Source organism: Blennius ocellaris (assembly GCF_963422515.1).
Source record: "Blennius ocellaris genome assembly, chromosome: 12".
Taxonomy (NCBI): Eukaryota; Metazoa; Chordata; class Actinopteri; order Blenniiformes; family Blenniidae; genus Blennius; species Blennius ocellaris.
Window position 1 is genome coordinate 4,232,179 of NC_137661.1, and position 26,698 is coordinate 4,258,876.

At 40.9% G+C, this 26,698-nt stretch overlaps 1 protein-coding gene across 4 annotated transcripts in view; it reads left to right on the forward strand.

Annotated features, from left to right (window-relative positions):
- Positions 1-26,698, forward strand: part of lpp (LIM domain containing preferred translocation partner in lipoma) — a 251,719-nt gene that overhangs the window by 54,130 nt on the left and 170,891 nt on the right. For all 4 annotated transcript variants that reach the window (XM_080506605.1, XM_080506604.1, XM_080506607.1 and 1 more), the window contains exon 3: positions 16,895-16,940. The gene's annotated coding sequence lies outside the window, so the exon portion shown is untranslated. The remainder of the gene's footprint in view (positions 1-16,894; positions 16,941-26,698) is intronic.

Below are 26,698 nucleotides of genomic sequence, written 5' to 3' on the forward strand. Positions count from 1 at the left end.
ATCGGTTCCTCTCTGCTGGAAGTGGTTTTATCACACTGTCACAACATAAACAGTAAACAGTAAGACAACAACAACGATCACTGTCAATGACTAACTTAAAGTGACACTTTCAGAAGTGCAATGTCCATATTCCTGTCTGCCAGGCTGATACTAAACTAAGATTTCTAATATAGATAATATGAATAATGATAACCTTTTGCTATTATGGTAGGTCTTTCACAACTGTCTATGCAAAAAAAGCAAACTATTATTTGGCAGAAGCAGCTGCTGTAAACAGGCTGAGTCATACTCAATGTAAATAAACAGAAAAAAATAATACAGTTTTTAAAACAGATGTGTCTGTAAATGCCATTCACTGCTCACACCTAAGTTAGTGGTTTTTTTCATGTGGCTTTTCCCCCCAGTTTTGGTTTTTTGTTTGTAGAAGAAGCAGACTGCCTCTGCTGTCACAATCAAATAGTGATATTGTCAATGTCACCTGTTGTGCTGAATACTAGTTCAGAGAAACACTTGTTACCAGTGTCGGTTAATCAGCACGGCATTCTTTACAACCCGCCTGTGTCTTGTCAAGTTGACCATCTTTCTTGTAAAAGCCAAAGTACTTCTAAACGTGTTTTGGTGCATCACAGATCTCATCTTCCTGCTTTATGCTGCTCTGGCGGACCTCCATGCTGCGGGACTAGCTTGTGGAGAAATGTACGTCCTGGTTGATGGTGCATTCAATGCCCTCGCAAACACAGGATACAATCAAATACAAATTGAAAAAAATACAATGTGCAAAAAAACAATTTTCACGAGGTATTTTTGGAAAAAGTAGAAAAAAAAATCAATACAGCCGTGGATTTTACTGACGCAGGCACGCAGTGACCGATGCGTCTCGATTTCACCGGTAAAATGCCCCGATGCACAGTGAAGGGACTGATACACTCGCATTGCGCACGTTCGTATCGAGATGCCTGTTCATATTGATTAATCTCCACATCCCTACTTCACGTTTGACAAACGCTTTTACTCTAAAGTTTTCTTCCTTGGATAGTATAGGCTTTGTTTGCAGGGGCCAAAGCTCATCTGCACTTTAGTGCGGATTTTTTAAATTCGTCGTCAGTGTTGATTTTGAGAAAGAGAAAGCCAAATGACCAGCTGGGGAAATTACATGAACCCGTCGCAGTGGTTTGGTCTACTTTCAAAGTGCAGTGGGAAAGTGAACCAAACAAACAGATATGTTTATGTATTTTTGGCATCAAACCAGGTCCCGCAAAATATCTTGGCGTGAAAGTACCTTCACTTAAATATACACCTTTAGTTTTTAACGGTGAAGACTCACTCTGGCACTCGCCACGTTTTATAGTCATTTTTACTGCTCACTGCTAAAGATATGTGTCTTGATTAATGATAATAATACTCTCAACTTTACCAAAGCGAATTATATTGTAATGTTCTGTGATTTTTTTTTTCCTGTACAGGTAATACATCAATTCCCAAAAGCACTGTGTATTTCTTATCTTCCTTATTGAATGTTTCTTGCATAACCATTAGTTGTCTGTTCAATAGTTTTTCTCCCCCAAAAGGACAATATTGCCTTGCTTGCAATGTCATAATATCATAATATAATGAATTGTAGCACCTGCATTGTGATTTATACTATATTACATGATTCTTGCAAATGCATTGTTGCTGTAAGATTTCCAACATGGAAATTGTTGTATTTTTTTTCTATAATGCAAACGAGCTGCTCTTACTGATTAACCTATATTGGATTTCAGGCAGGAAATGAAAACAAACAAAATAAAACTCCATGGCTTAACTAAATGGAAACCATTTGTTTATGGTGCTGATAAGAGCACTAATGCAGCAAGATTTAGACTTTAAAACACTGCTAATGCTATTATAAGTGGTATATATGAAGAGGTTGAGGGGACTTCTATATAGTGTTGTCACACCATATCGAGAAAAAGGTTGTAGCCTGGGCCTCAGACAGTTGCCTCAGAATCTGTTTATTCATGGATTATTCAATTGTATGCACAATTGCGTGCATTGTGGATCAAGTAAGCAAAGTGCAGCAACCCATTTGCGTTGGACTTGTGGCATCTGTACATGGCTCAATTGTTGTTTCAGCTCCCCCCTGGCTTTTAGTCTTAGGCTGGTGGATTTAAGCCAAGGTTGAGAGGGGCCTTACGTGTCAGGTTTGAGGTCGCTTGTGTTAATGTCGGACATATCCAGTACATTAGAAGCGTTCTCTAATCTTCTAAATCCCTCCACTGACCCAACTTTCATTTTATATAGAAGTGTCAAATTGTGAGGAACCAAACTGAAGCCCTACTTTAGTTTCAACAACTTCCAGGAATTGAACTTGCCGCTGGAGAGCACCGGCCCTAATCATTTTGCAGTTTTTCTGGTGATTATTAAACATGTGAAAATTAGGCCATGGATAATTCGTGGTGTCTGACACAAGAGCGTAGTCATGGACCTAAACTGAGTCACAGCAATACTTGACCTATTGTGTTTTCAAAAGGAAGATGCAGATTATTATAGATAATGCAGCCAAGAAAAGTACATTATATTAAACTGGAATGAAAGTACCTTTCCCTTCTTCAACAATTGCACAGCATCTATAGAAATGTAGAAGTCTAAGAGTCCTTGACACACACATCTGGGGAGGAAGAAAAAGGAAAGGTATAACAATTTACACATGAGGGAAGGTGTCTATTTTGACAGAGGTTAAAGGGGAAACAGCAGGAGGCCGTCATTCAGTTTGGTCCTGTACATGATGATAAAAGAAGATACTGTGAGTGTAATCAAACAAAAACTAGGCATTGTAATGCATTCAGAAATGTATACAAACATATTCATCTCTGTAAAAATTAGTGTAGCTCCTGTCTGCCAGTATAGACTGTTTTCACAATGTGTTTCTTACCTTAGTAGCCAGGCTGAGTAGTAAATGCCGAATGTTACTAACAAAGTGCCACCACTAGTTAGCTGAAGGCTACAATTTCTTCTATTTGTTTCAAGTCAAAAACCTTTATTTAAAATTACTTATATACAATGTTGTATGTGGCTGCTCGATTATGGAAAAAAAATCATTATCGCGATTTTTTTGGCCAATATTGAAATCACGATTATTTACACGATTATGTCTTTGAATTTGGAACACCATTTATTGAACATGTTTAAACAAAGACTCTCCTGTTAAATATATAAAAATAGATTGTAATGTAGTAGTAAAACATAAACTGTTGTACCGCACTCATTCAGCCACAGATTATCCTTCTGATATATTATAAGCAGTCGTGGCCATTTGACAATATAATTGTCATAATATCACATCATAAAGCTTCATCCTTCTCATTCACGTGGCCAAAATATTTATCTTCAGCCTTGGAAACCAGTCAGTTTATTATTTCAACTGCTTGAGATATGAGAAACAGACTAAATGTCCCCATCACAGGACTTTACAGCATAAAGTGGGGGAACAAAAGGGACACTTCATACAATCAGACGAAGCTCCATCAGACATGTTCAGCCTCTGCACTCTCCTGAAGTTAAAGCAAACAGATTACTGCTGCTTCGGGACATTCAGAGGCATAAAACCACTTGTAGCGTCCTCTTCACCTCACACAGCCATGTTAGCATTCTAATGAACTTCGGCGCGAACTGTGAACGCTAACGTGAGCTTCATACTGTGACGGAGAAACTTGCAGCCAGCGATAATGTGAAACACCATTAAAGCCAATTATTATGTGACACGTCATCGGAAGGTACAGATCTGGTAGCCCGGACAGATCTGGTACCTACGCCGGACTGGATCTCCACTCTTCAGTTCACACACATGGGGGTGGGGGTGTAGTGGTTGAGTAGCGCATCTCAGAACGAAAACGCCACATAATCGTTTTTCCTAGATTATATGAATTTTGAGGTCCTCTTGAGCCAATATCGTAATCACGATTAGAGTTCGATTAATTGAGCAGCCCTAGTATGTGGTATTCTGGCTTCCTTCCACAGTGCAAAAACAAGCTTTCCAGGCTGACTGGTGACTCTGGTGAATTTGTGACTATATTCCTGTGTTTGTCTTGTGATGGACTGCTGACCTGCTCCGGGTTTATCCTGCCCTTCTCCATTGTTAGCTGGGATTCCCTCCAGTGGTCAGCAGCACAGGCTTGGATTCATATTTGGCACTTAATGAAAGTGAAAGAAAATGACCTATTTCCTTATATGTCCCAATATTCTGTTCTGAAAGAGTATATCAATTCATTAAATTGATTACATTCCTCATTTTAAGTTGGATTGAGCTTCCTGTTTTCTGATTCAGCCATTTTTTTTTAATGGATGAACGTTAATCAGGTGAGTTAAATCTGAGTTTGCAACTCTGTTCCTGGAGAGCCCTTGTCTCGCATGTTTGAACTCTCTCCTAACACACTTGAATCTAATGATTCTGTCATCACCAAATACCTTTTTTTTTTTTCTTCTTTTTTAACCCTTGTCCTGTTTAGGCAGGGAGAGAGAGAGTGAGGGGTAGGGGGTGGGGAGGGGGACAACATACAGTACCCTTGTTAGTGCTACATATATCATTTACAGTTATCACACTTGTCCAACTGTTTTGAGATTAAACCAGCCTGAGCAGCTCTCTCTAGACAGTAACATGATTTTCTAGATTAAACGTACCAGGAGGAGCGAAGGCCCAACTGGGCCCAGCTGTAGGACAGCCGGAAGCCCCCCCCCCCCACACACACACACACACACACTCACACACAAACACACAAACTGGAGGATGCTTCCCACTCCCCAGGCCTCCAGTCAGGCCCCCACCAGACCACTATGAGATCCCATCCTCTATCAATCCAACCGTGAATAGGGAGGGAGAACCACGCCTGAGCGAGCACGCCCCCTGTACTCCAGCTGCACTCACCCCGAAATGTGGCATGACCACAACAGGAGGTGCTGGAGGGACCCCCCCCCCCCCCCTCCCCACACACACACACACCCTGTGGGGTGTTGGATGCATGTAGAGGTGTGTATTTGTGTTTTGAAGAGGTGGATGCAATGTGTGTGTCTGAGGTGCAGTTTAAAATTGAGGGGTATCGGGGGCCCGGGTGTTTTACCGCTGACAAGTGGCAGAACCCCGATAGCCAGCTGATCCCCTCAAGACCCTGTGTGACTAAGTGGAGTTAAAATCATGGCCAGTGCAAAGTCGGGGGAGGGGCCAGACCACAGTTAAGTAGCCTGGACCCCCTCCACCGTAGGCCATGCCCACTGGTCCCTATTATTGAGTGAGGTAAGGTAAAGTAAGGTAGGGGGGGGTTGAGAGGGAGGAGGTCCCCCTGTCGCGAGGACCTTGGCCCAGCTGGATCCCCTGTGCTGGCCCACCCCACCCCGGAGCGGCTGGCCTGGAACACAGGGACCAACACCTACCCCGACATGGCACCACAAGAGGACCTGGGCAGGAAGCCCCCCCCCCACCCCACCCAACGGCCGAAGAGCCACATGGTCCAGCATGAGCCCGGCTGGAAGCCAGCGGTTAGGGAACACCGGCCTCTCCACACACCCACATGTACTCACGCAAGACAACGGACACGCATATTTATATAGAACACACACACACACACACACACACACACACACACACACCCTCCCGGACCATCTCAAATATTTACGGCCCTGGGGGTCACCCTCAGTCAGCTGCTGTCCACCCAAACCAGGTATCACCAAACACTCGGGGGAAATTCTTTCCCCCAAACTTTCTTTCTTTCCCCCCAAACTTTCTATGCAATTTCGTTGTACCTGTCACAACGACAATAAAGACAATTCTGATTCTGTTACCTGACGAAGTCCAGTAATGAACCTGACGATGCAATCAGGTGTGTTGAAGCAGGGAGTGAGCTAAAACATGCAGGACAGGGGCTCTCCAGGAATAGGACAGGGCACGCCGGTGTTTAAACCTTTCGATTTCGCTGTTCTCGTTGCCTTGGCTAATTATGACCGTGTCACTCCTTCACCGCTTTGTATTCCTTGGTCTGCTTTTGACAGATACAAACAACTACAGACTAAGAACGCTCCAAAAGAGCTGGATATGAATAGATGTTGAAGTCATTCAGCCATGCTGAAATATTTATGCTTGCCCATTTTTTTTTGGTTTTTTAACACATCAACTGAGGACATACTGCTTACTTGCTGTCTTATATATTTCACCCACGAGCAGGTGCCAAGGCAAAGAGAGAATTGGGGTATTCACTTCGCCTTTCAGTGTTTTTGTCGTCGTCCGTCAGTATAAACCGCAATAAATCAAATCTTTACTGAAACTCTGATTGTATCTGACTCTGTATTGTCAGATTCTTATAAATTCATAGACCTGCCAGTTACATCAATCATGTTTAGAATCTAAATGCTCCGAGGCTTCAGAGTCTGTACATTGCTTTCGGAGTTTTGTTTGCACTGTGGGGGTGTGTGCTGGAGGGACTCCTGCCGGCAGCTGTTTTCAGCTTCTCGTTGTTTTCTTTAAAATTTATTTAGATTACTTAAATTTGTTGATTTGTTTTTGTGAAATAAACAAAGTTTATGTGGGAAGTGGGACGTCCAGTTGAAGTTGCAGTCAAGGAAGAATCATTACCATCGCCGATTTAGCACAGCTAGCAGGCAGCTTGTATAATTTGGCTAAAAGCCTGTAGCTATTACGAATTCATGCACCGTTCAGTTTACATTTTGCTTTTTGTTTTATAACGTTCACTAATGCTCATAGTGAAAGAATGGCTGAACCCAGGCTACTATGGGTGAGGGCAGGATGCACCCTGGATGGGTCTCCTGTCCATCATAGGACAAAGACAGAGACACATCACATACTCACATTCACGCCTAAGGTCAATTGTAGGTCACCAATCAACCTCACATGCATTTTTTTTTTTGCTGTGGGAGGGAACAAAAAAATGCTACTTATTAAATATTTACATACATTCAAGTATTCATGGATTCTTTATTGTCATATCAGTACACTGCTACATGACATGGTACAAAATTCTGTATTCGAGGCCCAGTCAGCGCAGAAACATAAATAAGTAAAGAAACATACAGAAGAGGGGTTAAAACCATTTGACTGAATAAAAACATCCTGAACAAGTTCCGAAAAACCCTGTCATGAAAAGATTAAAGCATCCCGATGACAGCACATAAGTCTAACACGCTTCGGCTGCACACAACTCTAATGTGAGTATTGATCTATGACCACCACACATCCATGAGTGCCACAAATGAAAGTCTGCCTTCATCAGAAACTAGAAGAAACAGAAGTATAAAAGATTTCTGTTAAAACTTTCCACAATTGTCGTGTTTGTTTGTGTGTGTGCGTGTGTGTGTGTGCGCGTCCCAATTAAGACAACTTGATTAACTGAAGCGTCACATTAATGTAACTCCGATTTGAAAGGGGTAAAACCTTGTCAGATTTTCTATTACAAACTTGGAGAAACACTGGGATGCTCTGGTACGCTTGCTGTGCTCCGGACTAACTGCGATCAGTAAATTACCGGATGCCAATTTATTTGCTCTGGCTAAAGTGAAGCAGACTGCTGTTTTTATTGCCAACATCTAAGTAGGTTTTGTCCAACTGGCCGACGAGGATGAGCAGTTTTGAGCTTAGCCTGGTATTATCGCTAATTATCTGTAATTGCACATGGAAGCCTGTCAAGTGCGCACAAGTCCAAAGAAAGCCGCAAGGGCATGCTGTACGCCGAGGTGGACAGTTAGAGTTGAGACTTTACTGTGTAGCGTCACTTTTCTTCTCTCTTCAAGGAGCCGAAGCCGAGGTGTACTATTTGTAGTAGACGGTTTGTATCTTGAATTTGACTGGCTTGAGATGAAAATTACAAGATGATACTCCTTGAGAAAATGCCAACCCTGGTGATGTGTGTATTTCCACCAACGCAAGAGCTGTAATCAAAAATTCAAACCGGGGCTTTGAAAGTCACTCTGCTGCGCTCCGGCCGCTCTCCTCTAAGTGGCTGCGCTCTTGGTCCAGGTGAAACTCTTTGCGGGTCAGGTACACGGCAGACGAGCAGCTCGTTTATTGTCCGTGGAGGGTATTTCCTGCACTGGAGTTTGCCCTCAGGCAGATTTCTGTAAGCCCATCGGTACTGAGCTGCGCCGAGTTCACTAATTTAATCCGAACATTCCCTTCCCTTTGCTGTGATGCTGTAAGAGAGGAGGTTATAAATACACCATAAAGCCCGGGGAAAAAGCTGAGGTGTTTACAGGCGTATGCATATTTCATTGACTGGGTTGGCCATTTCAGGCTGTAAACATTAAAGACCAATCAAGGTGCACATTGTAGGAGCACTTAGAAAGCATGTGTCCACAGAGGAAATGGACCCAGCTCCAGATCTGGCAGGCCTGTATGACAAGAACGTTCGGGCCAGCGGTTGTTGAGGGGGCACAAGGCACAAGTATTCAAACACATCACATCCCGCTTTTAAAAATAGCAAAATGATCCAGAATGCAGCAAGAAGATGAAGGTTAGAAGAAGGCGGTGATGGATGTTTCCCTTGTTTCTAGTGCCTTTCAATCCAGCCCATCACAACCTGATGAATAAAGACCTTTTCAGGGCCTAAATTACATTTTCTTTGACAGATTGCAGGTCTTTAGAATTGTGTTAATGGTCTAGTGTACTTGGGTGATCAGTTGTGTTTGATAGCAAATTACTCTATCAGAACATTTAATGGCTTTGATAATTTGAGTATTTAGCTCATTGTCTTTTTTCCCTCAGTCTAGGGGGGAAAACATACTTCAACCTCAGTTATCATAATGGATTTTCATTGAATGAAATTGCTTCTTTTTATTTAAAGATGGGAAAAATAAGTTGGAACCTTTTTGAAGTTGTGCCTTGAGTCAAGCTGCATTAGTTATTTGCTGAATATTCACAGGTTCTTTTTGGTGTTCACCTGGCCTAAAGTCTTTAACTGGTAAGCCTGGCCTAAGTCCTGACACAAGTGTCGACCAGACTGTCGGAAACAGTTTGAAGTGTGACACGTGTGAAAACAAACATTATGTATTATCATTGCTTCTGTACAGCTTACATGCACATGCGCACCCACACACACACGCACACGCACACAAACAGACATGTTTTTGAATCATAATGAGTCACATAAACTACACACTGGACATGTAATTGTTATTTACATATGTACACATGGTGATCTCTCTTTCAGATGTGACTATGTGAAAGTACTGTTATCTCTACAATTTAATCTGTTTGTGAGAATCAGATCTGTGTTTAAATGATACGAGTGAAGCAGTTTTAATTGAAGGGTTATCTTACTTTGCGTGTGTCACTCTGAATAGTGATCACAGTCTGAATTCCTCATATGCAAGGGTCTGCACCACCGTTGATGATTTCCTTGATCCCTGAATGCATGGTCTTCGATAAGATTATTTACAGTAACAAAAACAAGGATGACAAGCTATGTTTGCGCTAAAAAAAAATTGCGGGGTTAAATCACATTGCTTTAAATTTCTTGTGTTGGCAATGGTGGGAAGCTGACAGCGACACACAAATCCACCAGTAAATGTGACCTGTGTTTTCCACAGTTTTTGGCCAGATCTCATCTCCCCCAGATGTCTCAGTACAGAGCGTTCTGAACCCCCCCCTTTTTTTGGTTTCATATTTTTTGTTGATGCGTATACAAGAATCTCAAAGGCATTCAACTATACCGAGGCACAATAGTGTCAGCATTAAATGTTTGTATGCACCATTCAATTCAAATTTCTATATTTTTCTGAACCCCTTTTGTTTGGTTCTGTAACTTAGAGACTGCACTATCAAAGCTGAAACTAATGTTTGGTGCACAGGGTTCAGGCTAGGGTTGCAACAACGAATCGATACAATTGATTAAATTTGATTATTAAAAGAGTCGGCAATGAATTTCATTATCGATTCGTTACGTCGTGCGATTTATGCGCCACTTGGCCGGCGTTCGGTCTCTCGGTAACATCAGAGTTGCGCACACTCAGACAAAACTAAACAACCAGTGCAAAGTGGAGAATGTAAACAATCACAGAGGATTCATAAGGTCTGCCGCCCGGCTGAGATTACTGTTGCAATGTCACATATCTGTGGCGCTCTAAGCCCCGCCTACATTTTAACCTACTTTCTGTGGAGGAAACGCAGCAGATTTGGCTCTGATTACACTTTAGCTTACTGCTTTCCCTTGCTGCTCCGTACCGCTGTTTGATCTTGCAAAAATACAGACAATTTCATTCCTTACACTGTGACCACAACCAAGAAAACTTTGAAGTGTAAATTTAAAGGTTATTATTGCAATATTGTACCAGTCTGGTCCACGCAGGATGAAACTGGACTGTATACATCTTAAATACATGTGTACATATGTACTGTAGATATATTGTAGCTATATATATATATATATATATATATATATATGTATGTATATATATATAAAATATATACATATATAAAACCACCTTGCTTGGTGGTTTCGGGGGCTGACTGGAGTTTTTTGCGGCTGGTTTTGGTCCACGGGCCTCATGTTTGACTAAAGTAAACGTCACAGCAGTGCCCCCTGGAGGCTGTCCGCTCATCAAGGTGTGTTCACAGTTAAAACCTCTGTGCTCGACTATTTGTTTACACTTACCGGGATCCTCATCCGAGATTCTACTGTACGCATTAGTTAGACGGCTTTCTGCAAGGTGGGCGCTATTTTTTTTGCCCGTGTTTTTTGAAGATTGACCAAATGATGTCTGGAGGCTCGCTGATTTAAATTGTGTAGTGGAATGGAGTTGCACTACTTAAAACTGGGTACAGCAGCAAAAATACTGCCCCCCCCCCCACTCCCTTATCGGAGGACGAGCTGGCAAGTACCAGACCCCGTCTCGGACTGTGGTGACGCTGGAGACTCGCGGTGGTGGTGGCTTTGCGTCAATTAAAATAAATGAAAAAAGATTCAAGCTTTAACCCAGGTTTAAGAAGAAGTGCAACAGCAACTACGGAAACCCACAAGGATTGGTAGAATAGACTGTGAAAAATGCAGAAAGAACTGGAAAAAGCGAGGGGGGGTGGGTCGATTATGCACAGTGAAAATCGATTTTAGCTACACATATCGATAAAACGATTAAATAGATTTTTTTCCCCAGCCCTGAGTATATCTAACGTTTAATCATGTTCCATCCCTTGATTCTCCTTCTCAAAACATCCCTACTCTGTACATGCTGATTGGGACTGCATTTCTAAACCACAGAAAGTTTGACATGCTCTAATTTTATTTACCCTCATTAATGAAGTTACTATAGTATAACACAAATACAACACAAATGTATGTCAAGTCAAAAGTAAACGGAAGACCTCCACTTTAAACTTCATCAGTATTTACGTCCTCCATTGCACAGCTTTGGATAAACAGGAACATGCTGTGGACTGTTGGGTGGAGGCGTGCGACTGCGAGGCAAGAGCTGGAGCCTCGCAGAACCTGTATGTGTGTTGGGAAGGATCCAGCGGTGAATATGTTTTAACAGCCTGCGCGCACATATGAGGCAGGGAGCTGCTGGATAATAACATTAGCATTGTCTAAATCCACCACGGGTAAATAAAGGTATAAATAAAATATCCAAACCACAGAGCAGCGGCACACAACTTAAATTGACGGAAAGACGAGCAAACAGGAAGTGAAGCATATTTTCTAAACATTTAATAAGGTCCCCAGTTAGCTGTTACTTTCTCAGTCAACTTTGCCGGAGCACGGAGCACAATAGTTAGGGTATGTGGAAAAACAGAGGTTTGCTGGATCTTGATGGCGGCTTTTGAGGGTGAAAGCTGATTGTGGACTCTTGACTGTTGGGTGTCATCAGTGGAAAATAGGTCAACAGAGCTCTGAATGGCGATGAAGGCATGTGGCTGTTTGAGTTTTTCTGGCATCGGTTGAAAGCTTTGTGCACAACAAATCAACTTCAATGTTCTTTCTTTAAGTGGCAGCAGAAGACTGACTGGCAGACGTGTTACCAAGTTAATTATACAAAGGCTGTATAAACAGCGGAAAAAGGACCCACGTGCAAATATGACTTCCTGTAACTATTGTATCCTCATAACCTTAGTCTTATGTTTTATTGTTGGTTATTTCAGAGATTTTATTCTCCTTTTTGTTTCAGCTTATCTCTCTGTATGTTTAATATATGTTTAATGCTGCTCTGTTTTTGCAAATGTAACTCAATGCTTTTCTTGGTGAAGCCTGGGTGTGTTTCATTCTTTTACAATGTAATCATTTACATTTTAGCCCCTTTCTCATACACACAATGTATTTAGTTTTATAGTATAAATAAAGTTATATAAATTTAACCAATGTGTGAAAATAAGCTATTAAGTCATTCTTCTTCTTCTTCTTCTTCTTCTTCTTCTTCTTCTTCTTCTTCTTCTTCTTCTTCTTCTTCTTCTTCTTCTTCTTCTTCTTCTTCTTCTTCTTCTTCTATTTTTAGTATTACCCAAAATATTTTTGATACTGAAACTTAATCATATGGTGACTGAGATTTAATGAACAAGTAGTATTTTGTAACATCACAACAAAAGCACCTCACACTGTGCTGATTTAACAGGGTACGGAAATAAACCAGTTCCTATTAAACTCCAGCCTGTTTTCCTCATCAAGTGTAGCCGCTGGTATTGAAAGTAGTGACCAGAGGTCCGTTTCACGAAGCAGGTTTATCGATTACTCCAGGTTAATTAACACCGAGTTGAGGGAAATGCTGGGTTTTCCGTTTCACAAAGGGAGGTAACTCAAACCAGAGGAAGAGGGGTAACTCAAGCCTGTTTCACGAAGCGGGGTAACGTCAACTCCCGGTCAGTTACCGGGGCAACAGACGCTCTAGAACTAACCTGGTCTGGAGCAGGTTTTTGTCAGTGAACCTGGAGTTTTGCTCTGGCTCCGCCCCCTTTCAGACAGACACGGGATTTCATTTCCTCATTCAGCGGGGGAGTTTTGGCGAAACAGTTCTGCAGTGCCTTATTCCTGAGGCAAAATAGACGTCAACTTTATTCCCTCAATATGGAATGTGCTTTTGATAATGATCCGATTGATGAAGGCGCAGCGTTACTTCGCCGAGAATTTAATATTCGCAGATAATATTCACATCATCAGACCGCGCATAGATGTACTGGCATTTGCAGACACCTTCCTTTTTGAGCGGTACCGTTTTACTGCAGAGACCATTATGTATATCCACAGTTTAATCGCTCCGTACATTGGCAACATCACCAGCTGAGCCTTGCCCTGACGTCATAGCAGATATTGTGTGTTGCGCTGCGTTTCCTCGCAAATGGCAGAGCTGTCAGAGACACCATATGACATCATCACTTCGGGGTCTGACCACCACCACCACCACCAAATAAAGACATGATGCACAATTCATTTGGTCTTCTTTATTTCCTACAAATACAAGAGCTAGTTTAGTTAATGTAGTTAGTAGTTAGCATAATTCACCTGGGACTGTACACCCACCCTTAACTTGTGCTCCAGTAGTTCAATTTACACATCTGCCTTTCTAATCTGCTGGTCCAACTACTGCATTTCCTTAGCAGTTGTTTCCATCTTCTGGAGCAGGTGGAGTCTATAGATCTGTTTTACAGATAACTGGGAAGACATAAGGAGGACATTCAATTATTACAGTTGGACATGGATTCCACAGAATGAACCTCTGGTGTTTACTGAACATCTGTCTCACTGTGTCAGTCCTTGCAGTGGATGTTGAGGGACCCTCCTGCTGCTGCCCAGCCAGGCCCTGTTAAAAATAATGTGTCAATACTTCAGTGTAGACAAAATATCACTCTTTATTCCACCACAATGTTTCAGAAATGTAAACAGGATGAGAACTATCATACCTCTATAGGCCTTTGTGGATGGGTTAGTTTAGCCTTAATTATTTGACAGCACATGATATGGGTGAGAAGACATTTATGTGTTTGAAAACAGCATTATGTTGGGAATAAAACACCTCACAGTCAAATGGCCACTTGATATTTACTGTACAATGTCACACATGATCGACATTACGTTAAGAAATGTATTGATTAACAATTAAATGAGCAGCGGTCTTACCCGATTGGACAATGTTTTTATGTTTCATTCTCAGCTGCTGCCAAGAGGCTTCTCCCCCGTGGAATTGCACCTAAAAGAAATAAATTAATAAGCTACCATCAAGCAGTATTCCCTTGCAATGATGTTGCGATGACAAAGACGTTTACTTACGCATTCACTTGAGCAGCAATCTTCTTCCACGCCGCCTCCCTCTCTTTAGCAGCCGCTGCGCTGTTGCATTTCTATTTTTTTAAAATATGTTCATATTCGCCATATGATGGGATCAATACTTCCTGCTCCACTGGCGTAAAAAACTCCGCCCTCCGCTTCTCAGTTGTCATGGTGACTCGTTGAATCGGGGCTCCATTGATGCGGTCTTTTTAGAGTCGTGGTGCTTAACTCCAGGTGAAACTACTCTGAGTTCATCAAACTGGTCAAAATCCAGTGTCGTGGAACCGAGAACTCAGTGTTTTCTGTCTCAGTATAACTCAACTCAGAGCTCGGTGTTAAGCTCATGGCTTGTTAAACCTGCTTTATGAAACGGACCCCAGGTCTCTATATAGATGCCTAGCGGTGGTGAAGAGATATTTAATTCAGTTTTCACTTGGACAGGAGAGGCCGCTGCAAACTTTTTGTTCTTCGGAGTGTGGTGAATGAATAAATTTGTACTGTCGGAGGAAGATTGAAAAACAGTCAAACACACAGGGCCTGTGTAGTTTTTTTTGTTTTTGTTTTTGTTTGTATTTAACTCACAGAAAGTCCAGAATAACCTTTAGGTAGATGTTATTTTCCGAGAATAGTTGCTCTCCATCTCAGAATGATCGATAAAAATCTATTTGGCAACTCCCACATTTCCTCTTGTTTCTTGCAAACTCTCACTGACGGGTTAATGAAAGTCACAGAAAACAGGAAGAAATGAACATGTCAAACACTGAGATGGGAGCTTCTTGAAAATGCGAGAGTTCTAAAAGGTTGAGAAAATTGCTTTTCAAACAGAAAACGTCTACATATTTGAATGAACAGCTTATTAAAATAGTATCTAATAGTTGTTCATTTTGATTTCAATAACTTGCATTTACTATTTACTGGACCACAGGTTATTTTTTAAATGGAATATTCAAGGCCATACCTCATATAACAAAGTAAAGTGGCAGAAACAAGAGCTATCCATCTTCTACATCTCTCCATCGAACTTAGCAGTAATGGTGGTGGAGCTGGTCCCAGCTGACGACGGGTAAGGTCGGTTCCACCTGGGACAGGCCACCAATTCATTTCAGGAGCTCAGTTTAGAAACAAAAATGAACCGTAAGCACATTTTTGGACAAAAAGGAGGAAACTGAAGTCGCAGAATAAATCTCATGCATGCAGAGAAAAAAAGAAAAAATTCCCAGAAATGCTCTCAAGCCCAGAGTTAAACCAGATATAATCTTGTTGTGTAAGTTAATGCCACTATAACCACATAAATGCCAAACAATGCATTAATCAGAGTCCATACTCAGGTATTTTTGCATCTTTACTCAGTTGGATCGTCAATTAATGATCAGAAATTTTGCTCATACCTGTCAATATTATTTAAAAGACTAAATTGCTTAAGGAATCTTTTACTGCAAATTTGGACATTTGTATGTGATCATAATTGTTTACTTAGAAGCGCTCCCAGTGCCTCCTATTTGCTTATTTAGGTGTCAGCGGTGAAGAGAGGCATTGTGTTTCTGTGGTAACAATGTCTACAGTGGTGCTCGGTGCATTGCAGTGAAACTCCTAATTAAAAGAGGAAAGTAAAGTAGTTTTTGAGGTAAACACATGAGAATGACTCAGTAATTGAGGCTGCAATTTGAATAGAATCAAAGTTTTTAGACCGCATGAAAATAAAGCTTGTTCATCAGCATCCTTTCCCCAGGGGGACGAGGAACTAGTCCTCGGCACCTTGGCTGCCGGAAACTTCTCTCTCACACGGCCGGCTGCGAGCCGATGTTTGTTGCATACAGCCTTTCTGAAAATAGGGAGCATATGCTAGAACAAGGACCGCCACTTCAAGCAATACTTGTTCCTTAAGATTAAGACGGCCCAAAGAAATCGAACGTGAAGTTGAGAGAAAGACCTAGTTGTCAGTTGCGTGTTCAGAAAACATTGGATTATACTTGCAAAAAAAAAAAAAAGAAGGCGCGAAGGAGGCATGGATAACAATCCCAAACTGGCGCCCACCAGTAATTATGATGTGAGTACAAAGAGATTTTTGCCATTCTAAAGGGAGAAGGGGAGTGTAGGTGTATTAATGCCTATTCCTTCCTGCTTCCTCAACTTGGAAGTTCAGATTGAGAAGGAAAAAAAAACATACCCCCCCCCCCCCACCCTCAAAAGATAAGAAAAAACAAGAACTGTCACATTGACTGACGCCAATCGCATGTAGCATCTCTGTTCCCACCACCGCTCCCTATAGTATATGCCACACTGTGGCAATGTGGGGAAACTGACAGTGTCAATTTATCAGAACAAACGCATTCCTCAGTGAGACGAATACACATCTTTGGGCCCTGGAGACGAGAGGGGAAAAAAAAAAATCATTCCACCCCCACCTTTACCTGCATCTAAACAGAATGTAGGACATTCACAACACCAAAAATAGAAATTTCAGTCACAATTATCATTTTAGAATGTATCCCCTGCAGTCAAAAGTTAGTGCTTCACTTGCGGAGTTCGAGCTGCACGTTAATGCTAACTTTGAGAACGCAAGCAGCTGCTGTCGCAACCCAAGATCGGACCATTTCACTCAGTCTGACAGTGAAACCGAACATTAATGTTGTAACTTATGTCATGGGCACTGTGTTTGTTTTCAGGTGCGTGATCCTGTAATCCAAAACCTCGCGTAAAGTCACACTTAAGGTGAGTACTTGACCTCATTTTCTTCAAACCTCCCTGTTTTCTAATATTGCTGTGCAGACTAAAGTGGCCTACTTATTGCTTTGTGTTTGGAATGTTACCTCGGATTGTTTCTGGATGAAGGGTTAGAAATTATTAGAAACAAATAGAAATTGGGATTACAGAATTGTGAATTAGTAGCAGGGATCAACAAAAGTGAGCATCAGGCTGTGAAACAGTTGCTAGCTTACAGAGCATGGCTTTATTTGGGGCCTTTTAAGACCAGAGGTCTGTACTATGCTGCAGGATCGACATGCCCGGGATATCTCTCTGTTACCTGGGTTGACTTACCCAAACATTCACAATCCTGATAAACGCCAACCCAAAGCAGGTTGGCCATTCAGTAATTCAAACAAGGGTTTTCTCCTCGGGATCAGTGCACGTTCAGCTTATTGTCCAAACACGTGCAGTATTGAACGACATGAACCAGGCCATAAGCAGCACTGTTTTCACAGCCAAAGAAAGTGGCAATGCTGGCAGAGAATTGCAGATTCTGTTAGTGTGTAACTTTGTGAGATCATACGATATTAATTCATCACACAACTGACAGCACTGTGATCACTCAATTTCACTGTATAGCGGCACAAACGTGTCGGGCAGAGCTTCCTCAGTGCTCTTCCTTCACTTGATATTGTCGGAAGAATTCTTTGTCGGCCGTGTTTTTGTCTTGGATCTACGCACCAATCAGGATCTTCTAGAAATGGGCAGGTCATTTTCAAAGAGGTCTGATTGGTCAGGAGGCGGAGCTTCTGTGCTCGCTGAACCCTTAGCCGCTCAGCGTAGCTTACCACGGTGGTTTATCCCGGTGAGACGTGAAGCTGCCTCGCAGTATGGAAAACTCAACCCTGAAGTTTGATAAGAGACACTCTGGCTGTGTAGTAAAGAGCTCTGGAGGTCGGGAATGCAGCGGGGAATTTAAGTCTGCGCTTGCTCACAGTTTTGTACAAACAAGAACGCTGAGGCAAACCTGTGCGAAGATGCTGACTGCAAAGAACAGTAAGGGGGGATATTCAGTATTGTTGATTTAGTTTTTAACTTCAAAACATTTTTTTAAGTTAATTTCCCATCATATAACAAATATATGTGTATATGGGTTCATGCTCACTTTCTCCCATTTTAAGTGAGGATTCAGCAAACTTCCTATTAATTTTGCTAAATTGCAGAATTCTCAATTTTCATTTTTTTGGGGTTGCAACAATGAATCAATAATCGATTAAATTTGATTATTAAAAGTGTTGGCAACGAATTTCATTATCGATTCGGTGTGTCGCGCGATTTGTGCGCCACTCGCCGTGCTACGGACGCGTTCACTTGACCTTCGGAGCTTTGTCAATGCTGGCGGACTGAAATAAAGTTTCCAAACAAAAAAGAAAAGCGAACAGCGATGTGGAGGCGGTACAATAGAACCTGTGAGCAGCGGAGCGGTAAGAACGACACCCTGTACTGGACACGTCACTGTGCACCAGCACGTATTACACTGTTAACACACCTTAATGAGTGACAACATGCCTGACGAGGACAACAGACAGGTTTTCCTGGAACTTTTCAAGCTGAGTGACACTAAAATGGCCAAACACTGATTATTGGAATATTCAGACGTTGTAGTGTGAGGAGATACGTTTTGAGATGTGAATGATCACTGCCTCCTGCAGTGCAGTGCTGCTCTGTGAAGCTCCTCTCCCTGAGTTTGACTTTCACTAAACAGCAGAGAACGTAAGGCCCGTGGGCCACGACACACCAAGAGTCTCCAATCTGGTCCCACCAAGCAAGAGGCTTATAGAGGATTTATGCTAGTTTTATTTTGACATTTCATTGTGTTTTGCACCAGAATGTTTCATTAAAATTGACTTTATGTTGAGATTGTAATCATTTTCAGTCCTAACTGTTTGATCTTGTAAAAATATAGACAGTTTCATTCCAGACACTGTGACACGACAAGGAAAAACCGTGAAGTGTACATTTAAAGGTTATTATGGCATTATTTTACCACTCTGGTCACTCAGGATGAAACTGGACTGTATGTGGTCCCTGAAGTGCATTAAATCTTATCTAATAATGATCTTGTATACATCTTATATACATGTGTATATATGTATTTATATTGTATACATTTTTTTATTGGTTGTTATTTGCTGTTAAATAACCAGAACATATTTGGTGTTTAGTTCGTTCAACATCAACTGGTCCTACATTTTGAAATGTTTTTTTTAACAGATTCATCAATGGATTGAAAGAATAATCAACAAATTATTCGATTATTAAAATAATCGTTAGTTGTAGCCCTACTTTTCTTCATTCCATACATGTCTTTTATTTTCCTGGAGCGTTGTGTGAGGTTGTACAGTATGTATTGCTGTGTAGCTCTTTAAAGTTCAGTACCGGCTGCTTATTTTTCATTCTGACTTGCACACACTGACACGCACAATGATTATATTCTTTTTCACTAAGTAGTAACACTCAGATGCAGCCCTGACTCTGACTTAGGAGTTAGTTATACTTTAAAAAAAAAAACCCCAAAAACCAAAAAGTTGGACAAACACCTGAGCCGCTGGATTTCACATAGTCACCAGCTGGAGCTGCGTGGCACAGTCCTTCACTCCGCGGTGTCGACGTCGCGATTCCTGTTGCTGTTAATTAACGGCCGATGAATCTAAATGACTCCCTCCTATTTTATGTGCGTGTATATAACCATTTTGTCAAGGCTGACAATAGCGAGAGTCAAACATTTAGCGGTGGTAAACTTGAAATTAGGTGTAAATAAAGAAGGCGCGCCTTGCGAGCCTTGACGATTTTTATGTTTGTTTACGACGAGCTGTCTCTAATTATGACAATTAAATAGAATAACCCCTTTTACATTTGTATTCAGCCAGAAGCGGGGAATTTAATCACCTTTTTCGATATATTTTTTTTTTATAATTTAATTTGTCTTCAGTTTAGGGGTTTTTTCTAAATATGGTGAAATCCTTGTGGCTGTCTATCACTGCCAAAAGAGGTTTAACTTTAGTAGATGTTGATTCTCGTGTTTGCTGAATGTATACGCTCCATAGAAAGTTGCTTTAAGCGTCGAAGGTCGTTCTAACGGCGTATGGTAAATGCAGTTGATATATTCAATAAGCCTTGGCCAGGAGAAGCGCGAGCTGTGTGTTTCAGCTGGATGACAGCGTTCAGCCTCCACCTCCTTATTGAAGACGGACATGGTTGCAGTGGCGCCGCTCCCTGAGGGTGGAGCCGCTGCAACCTTCCCATGGTCCTGCAAAACAACAAGTATGTGTGTGTGTGTGTGTGTGTGCTTTTTGAATGTTGATAGAACATTTTACAAGGGAAATGATAACACCTATAGTTGTGATGATTGCCATGTTTGATTGTGCGTCTTTGTGTTAGATGGACGACGTGTTGTGTGTTTCACCTGTGTTTCTTTTAAAGGAGCCATATTATCCTCGTTTCAACACTTTCACATGAGTCTCATCAGGCCAAAAACATCATATTCTGAGTTTATTGCCCCAAATCCATCTGTTCCTTGATTTTCCTCCATTTGAATATTGGATCAAAGCAGCGACATTCAGAATCTGCTGTGTCTGTGTGAGCTGTACTGGCTCCACCCACACACGCCCATCTTGAGAAGAGAAGGAAGTACTTCCTCTCGTGGCGCCATGTGCCAGAGCAGAGCTGCCAAATTGTGGGAGGAGTCAAAGGGAGGAGTCTAGCTGGATTGGGATTGGATAAACACTATTGATGACACTATGTAGGGTTTGATTTCTGATTGGCTGGTTGGAGCAACACACTTTTTAAAACCTAGAACAAGCCAGGAGAGAGAGGACACACTGTCTTCACCTCTGTGGTGCTATTCCAGGTATTGGTATGATTTGCACAATATGATCTTTACCATCCGCAAAGCAAGGCTCAATCTGCGTCTTGTCAATCAATGCATGGTTTACAGAGTTTTGCTTTTTTTTCTTTCATTGGTGTTTCGTCAGGTCACCATAATCACAGGAATACTAATATAATTCCATCATAGAACCAACCTCAACTTACCGGCTACAGCCAGTTGGAAGCAAATCGACATAATTCCGTATCGAAAGCCTTGACAAAAAGCAAGACATGAGCACGAGGAGTAAATTGTTGTCACAGGCTGAACCAACAGTTGTCCTGACTCTCTTTGAGCTTCTGAGCTGGCGGGACCTGCGAGGGCCACAACAGTTCTACAAAACAACACGGGCTATTGATGGCCACTCATTTACTAAATATAACTATTTGAAGGTCTGTAACTTAAGATTATTATGTCAACATGTATGAGTTGAACATTTTTAACCTGAAAATGCTTTCTATGCTATATTTATTACAAAGTTATGATGTGCTTTAAATTATGTTTTTCTTCGACTGTTTCTGAAATCAACAGCAAATCTTTTTTTAACGTGAAGACTGAGACTTTATGTGGCCAGCAGATCATCATTTGTCCATGTCTGCACTGCACTGTTTGTAATTTTTCACAGTTAAATTATGCGATTCTATTTTACTTTACTTCCTTGCACTTGTGCCTAAACTTGTCGATGCAAACGCGCCATCATATTTTGACATTAAATGACAACTGTGGGAGCTTTCCAGTTTATTTTCATTTCATGTTATTTGCTGCCTATGTGTTGATATGGGTCTGACCCTGTAGGTGGCGGATTTTCTTTGTCTTGTTAGATATAAGATAGACGAGTGTGAGAGATAGTGCAGACACTCGCAGAGAAAGCTTTGCATGTCCTTTAAACGAGATGAAATATGCCATCACTGATTTTTCTGATAAACATACATTTATCTTTGTTGATTTAATCAATGTGCTTTATTGTTTTTTGACTGATGTTTTCCAATTGAGTGGCGACATCAATCACAAGGAGTATTTGGTCTTTCTTGAAGCCCGGCGCTGTAATAATTCATCCTCCTTGAAGAGGCCTGACCCAGTTCTCTTGGTCCCACATTGTTTTAATGCATGTTTCATTGGCAGATGTGTTCATTTTAGTAGTGATGTCATGCGGTTTTATTTGATTAAATTATCTGTACAGATGAGAAAATATATCAAATTAAAGATTAAAGAGAGATTGTTATTATACCAGGGATAACAGACCCAAAAGGCATCAAAATTGAGATTGGCAATTAAAATAAAATAACCTACGACAATACTCTTTGTTTCATCAGTGGTATGCAGTTGACGAGGTTGTCTTGCCTTTTGGCAAGGTAAAGAGACGTGTCTACTCAAAAGTGTCAGTATAAAAATAGAAATAGTGAAAATTGATTCTTGTTATTGTAACAAAACAGGCTTTTTGATGCTTTAAGTGCTTATTAAGTATTCATTTGGTGCATTAGTTAAGCCCAGAGTGATATGTCATTTTTATCTCACGATGAGCCGACTCTTTTCCGGCATTGTTTTTAGATAAGCTGCGGAGGATTCCCCTAACACCCATGTCAAACTTGTGTTTGCATGTCTCGATAAGGTTAATGGCGTTCGCTATAGTTGATTAAAGACTCATTGATCGATTTTTTACTGTGCTTCCCTTTATTTTCAATAGTAAGTATGTTGTTTTTATTTTTCTCTAAAATGCTGAAAATGTTTGTCAATCACTGTTGAAGAGACGTCACGGTAAAGCAGACTTTAAAACTGGTTTGAATATAAGCTGGGAGGTGTTCGCACGAAGCAAAGCAAGCCCTGTTATTGAATACCATAATTTGATATATTTTTTAAACAGATGGCAAGGTGCTCATATGGGAACTGGAGCTCTTCTTCACTGAATTTGAAAATGCTGAACAGGTGGTCAAAGAAACTTCTTTCCCTCCTGCAGCTTTCATTAGCTCGCTTTCATTCTTCAAATGATATGGTGCTTATGTGTGCCCTTGGAGATACAGGCCAGGCACAATTAGATGCTTCCTTGCTTTTGTATTTTGGAGGAATTGACAAAAAGGTGCAGCCATGTTGGAAAATTATTTGTTGGCACGTTTTGTGATCTGATGGGTTTTCATTGCAGTTTCAATTTTGCACTGGATGATATGGCAAAATCTATCATCACGATACACTGCATGTTAATCCGTATTGATCTCCAGCAGCGAAAGTTGTTCAGCTTTGATTCAAACGTTTTCTTGATGGTTTCATACAGTCGAAAGTAAAATCTTCATCTGCTTACTTTTACAGCAACTCCACATTATTGGTTTAGCAATGTGACGTATGTTTTCTGTGCAGCATTTTTTTATTCACTTTAAAAAGAAAAGCCCTTTGAAATATCACCAAACTAGATTATTTCTTGACCAAACTGATGGTAATCAGTGTTGTGAGCAGAATATCTCACTGTGTGTAGAAACATAATCCAACAACACGGTGTGGAACATGTGAGGCCACAGTAACATTTACTGTGCCGTCATAGCTCGCTGGATCAATTAGCTTTGGCTGTGGTTGTTTATGGCGTCATGTACATTTAAATGACACTGCAAGCATAAATCGAGCAGATTTATTAGCGTGTTAATAGAATAAATAAATAAATAAATTGTGGAACTTGCCACAGATATTGCTGACTGCTCACTGACTGGTCCATAAGCTATAAATGATATTTCTTTACTCCAAAAGTGAAACGTCTGCAACCAGCTAACGAGAAACATTTTTTTGTTTTGTTGTCGTAGCGCCTGACTGCACCCTGCTGTTGCGCTATTGAGAAAATAAGGCAAAAGTGTATCGTTGAGATTAATTTCATTGCGAGCTAGTATCAGGAGCGCTTGGTGAGGATTGGCGGCCTCCGCATTAATCACTTTGCACTGGGTTGCTTTACGGTGATCAGCGGTTCATGGATTATCTGCTCGTGCTGCAGAATAGGAGCTAAACTCAACAGAAACCAAATAGTTTGTATTCTTTTTTACAGTGTACAGCCGAGAAAACCTGTCTACTAGGGACATCATAATCACTTTTTCCCTTCCTCTGACTAAACTACATTTGCTGTATCATTAGGAATAATTTGTTTTCAGTTCTTAGCCATCATCATTTGACACCTGGTTGCATTGAAGTGTTCCTCAATAGAGTCTGTGTTGTTGTTTTTTCCTCCGCTCATTTTGTAAAATAGAACTTGACCGTGGAAACTATGGACTTGCATTTGCAGATGGAATATGAGTCAGGGTCATTATTGCACATCTTTATCTCTTACACAGCGAAGGAGCGGATTGATCTTTTCAAGGTTTATTCCCAATGTACAATACATTTTTAAAAGGTGTCAGTATCTTGTTTTCTCACTTTTCTACCCGCACAAGTCATATCTTTGTGTGCGGCAGAGTGGCTGCATTCAGGAGCAGATACAATACTTTTAACTGGTGTGGATCTATCAAAAATGCACTTAAGGTTTCTCCATCCACAGTGAGAAAAGGATTATTGATGAGAACATGTATACTAAGTAAAGTACTTTTGAGTAACAGCAAGAGAGACAGTGTATCCAAATTTCTTTAATGCTTCAAGAATAAATCCGCCATGACAGTTGTTTCAAGGCCGCTTGATGGGGCTTTCACATTGGATCACATATATTTGAGGATTTAATAAAGAATGATCTCTGTCACACAAAGTTAATTTGCAGTTAAATGTGTCATAAAAGCACAGTAGTAGACTTGTCGGTGACCACCCCACTCAAGTGGACCCCGGCACAGGCGACAGCGATAGTTTAAGTTGCCAGGGACGGTTCTTGGTTTCTCCAACTGTTTGTTTGCGCTGCTGGCTCGCAGGCGGGCTGTTTGGGCCAGATTCTTGAAGCACACATCAAATCGACGGATGACTGGCGAGGCCGGCTGCCAGCTGAATTTCAAGAACAGTTTAGCTTCACAGCAAGAATTTCAAAATGCTTAACTGTTTGTGGAGCTCCGCGAGAGCCGCCGCCAAAAACGGGTTTTCCTTGACTCATTTTTGAGTGCGGAGACTTTATGGAAATGGATAAATCCCTCCGTTTTTTTTTTTTTTCTTCTGCTGGAGTCTCAGGGGGACTGCATCAGGGAAATTATATTACAGCCTCTCCTGCAAAAAATGTTGTGGTCTCCTCCTCTCATTCAATAAGCGTGCAATTCAGCCCAAGCTAATACCATCCTACTGTGTGCATTGAAATCTCAATGGAAAACACCTTTTAGAAAAATGTAAGGCCTCACCATGATTCATCCGGAGCCTTACATGTTTCCTCACAGCTTTTCCAATAATATAATCTCAGACGGTACCTTGTACACTAAACAGCTTTCATGACGGAAAGCAAAAATACATGTCGAGTCTTATCCAAAGTTATGTTTCTTTGGCGTTGCCTTCGATTTAAATCTTCCATTTGTTCCTCGTGAGATAAGCAGGTACAGCAGGTAGGCAATCTACTTTTTTTTAGCGGTTTATTCAATTTTGCACAGTTTTACTTGGCAAACAAATTTTTTTTTTTCCTAGCCATTGAACACCTTCACTTTTTTTTTTTCTTTTTAAAGCGAGTGTTTGACGTCTTAGTGTATCTCCAGATTTGACTGTAGGCCAGATCAAAATGATGTTTCCATGATGTGAATGTCAAGTTTTATGAAAATAATTGTGCATTGTGTGCTCCTGGAAAAAAAAAGAACTTATCTTAAGAGAGATGTTTTTATTGTTCAACGAAAGTATTTTCCAGTTAAAAAGACAGTAAGGTGTAAGGTGAGAAATTTCCGTGGAGGAGTCCTTGGTAGAAAGGAAACTGCTTTGAATCCCATAAATGGTAAAATGAATAGTTCAAGTGAATGAATAAGTAAATAATTAGGGCCTTTAAATAAAGGACTGCTTAATTAAAGTGAAACAGATGGCTTAAATAGAGTAAAAATGCTTTTAAATATTTCAAACAAAATAAACATGTTGGAAATTAGGCAGTAATCAAATGAGGGCGGGGAAAAAGGTAAAATAAATTTCAGTGATGAATAAATAATTAAAATAGAATAAAAAGCCTGCTGATTCTCACCTAGTCCTATACATCTAGTCCTATACATCTAGTCCTATACATCTAGTCCTCTACATCTAGTCCTCTACATCTAGTCCTATACATTTAGTCCTATACATCTAGTCCTCTACATCTAGTCCTCTACATCTAGTCCTATACATCTAGTCCTCTACATCTAGTCCTCTACATCTAGTCCTCTACATCTAGTCCTATACATCTAGTCCTCTACATCTAGTCCTATACATCTAGTCCTCTACATCTAGTCCTATACATCTAGTCCTCTACATCTAGTCCTCTACATCTAGTCCTATACATCTAGTCCTATACATCTAGTCCTCTACATCTAGTCCTCTACATCTAGTCCTATACATCTAGTCCTATACATCTAGTCCTCTACATCTAGTCCTATACATCTAGTTCCCCTACATCTAGTCCTATACATCTAGTCCTATACATCTAGTCCACTACATCTAGTCCTATACATCTAGTCCTCTACATCTAGTCCTCTACATCTAGTCCTCTACATCTAGTCCTATACATCTAGTCCACTACATCTAGTCCTATACATCTAGTCCTATACATCTAGTCCTATACATCTAGTCCTCTACATCTAGTCCTATACATCTAGTCCTCTACATCTAGTCCTATACATCTAGTCCTATACATCTAGTCCTCTACATCTAGTCCTCTACATCTAGTCCTATACATCTAGTCCTCTACATCTAGTCCTCTACATCTAGTCCTATACATCTAGTCCTCTACATCTAGTCCTCTACATCTAGTCCTCTA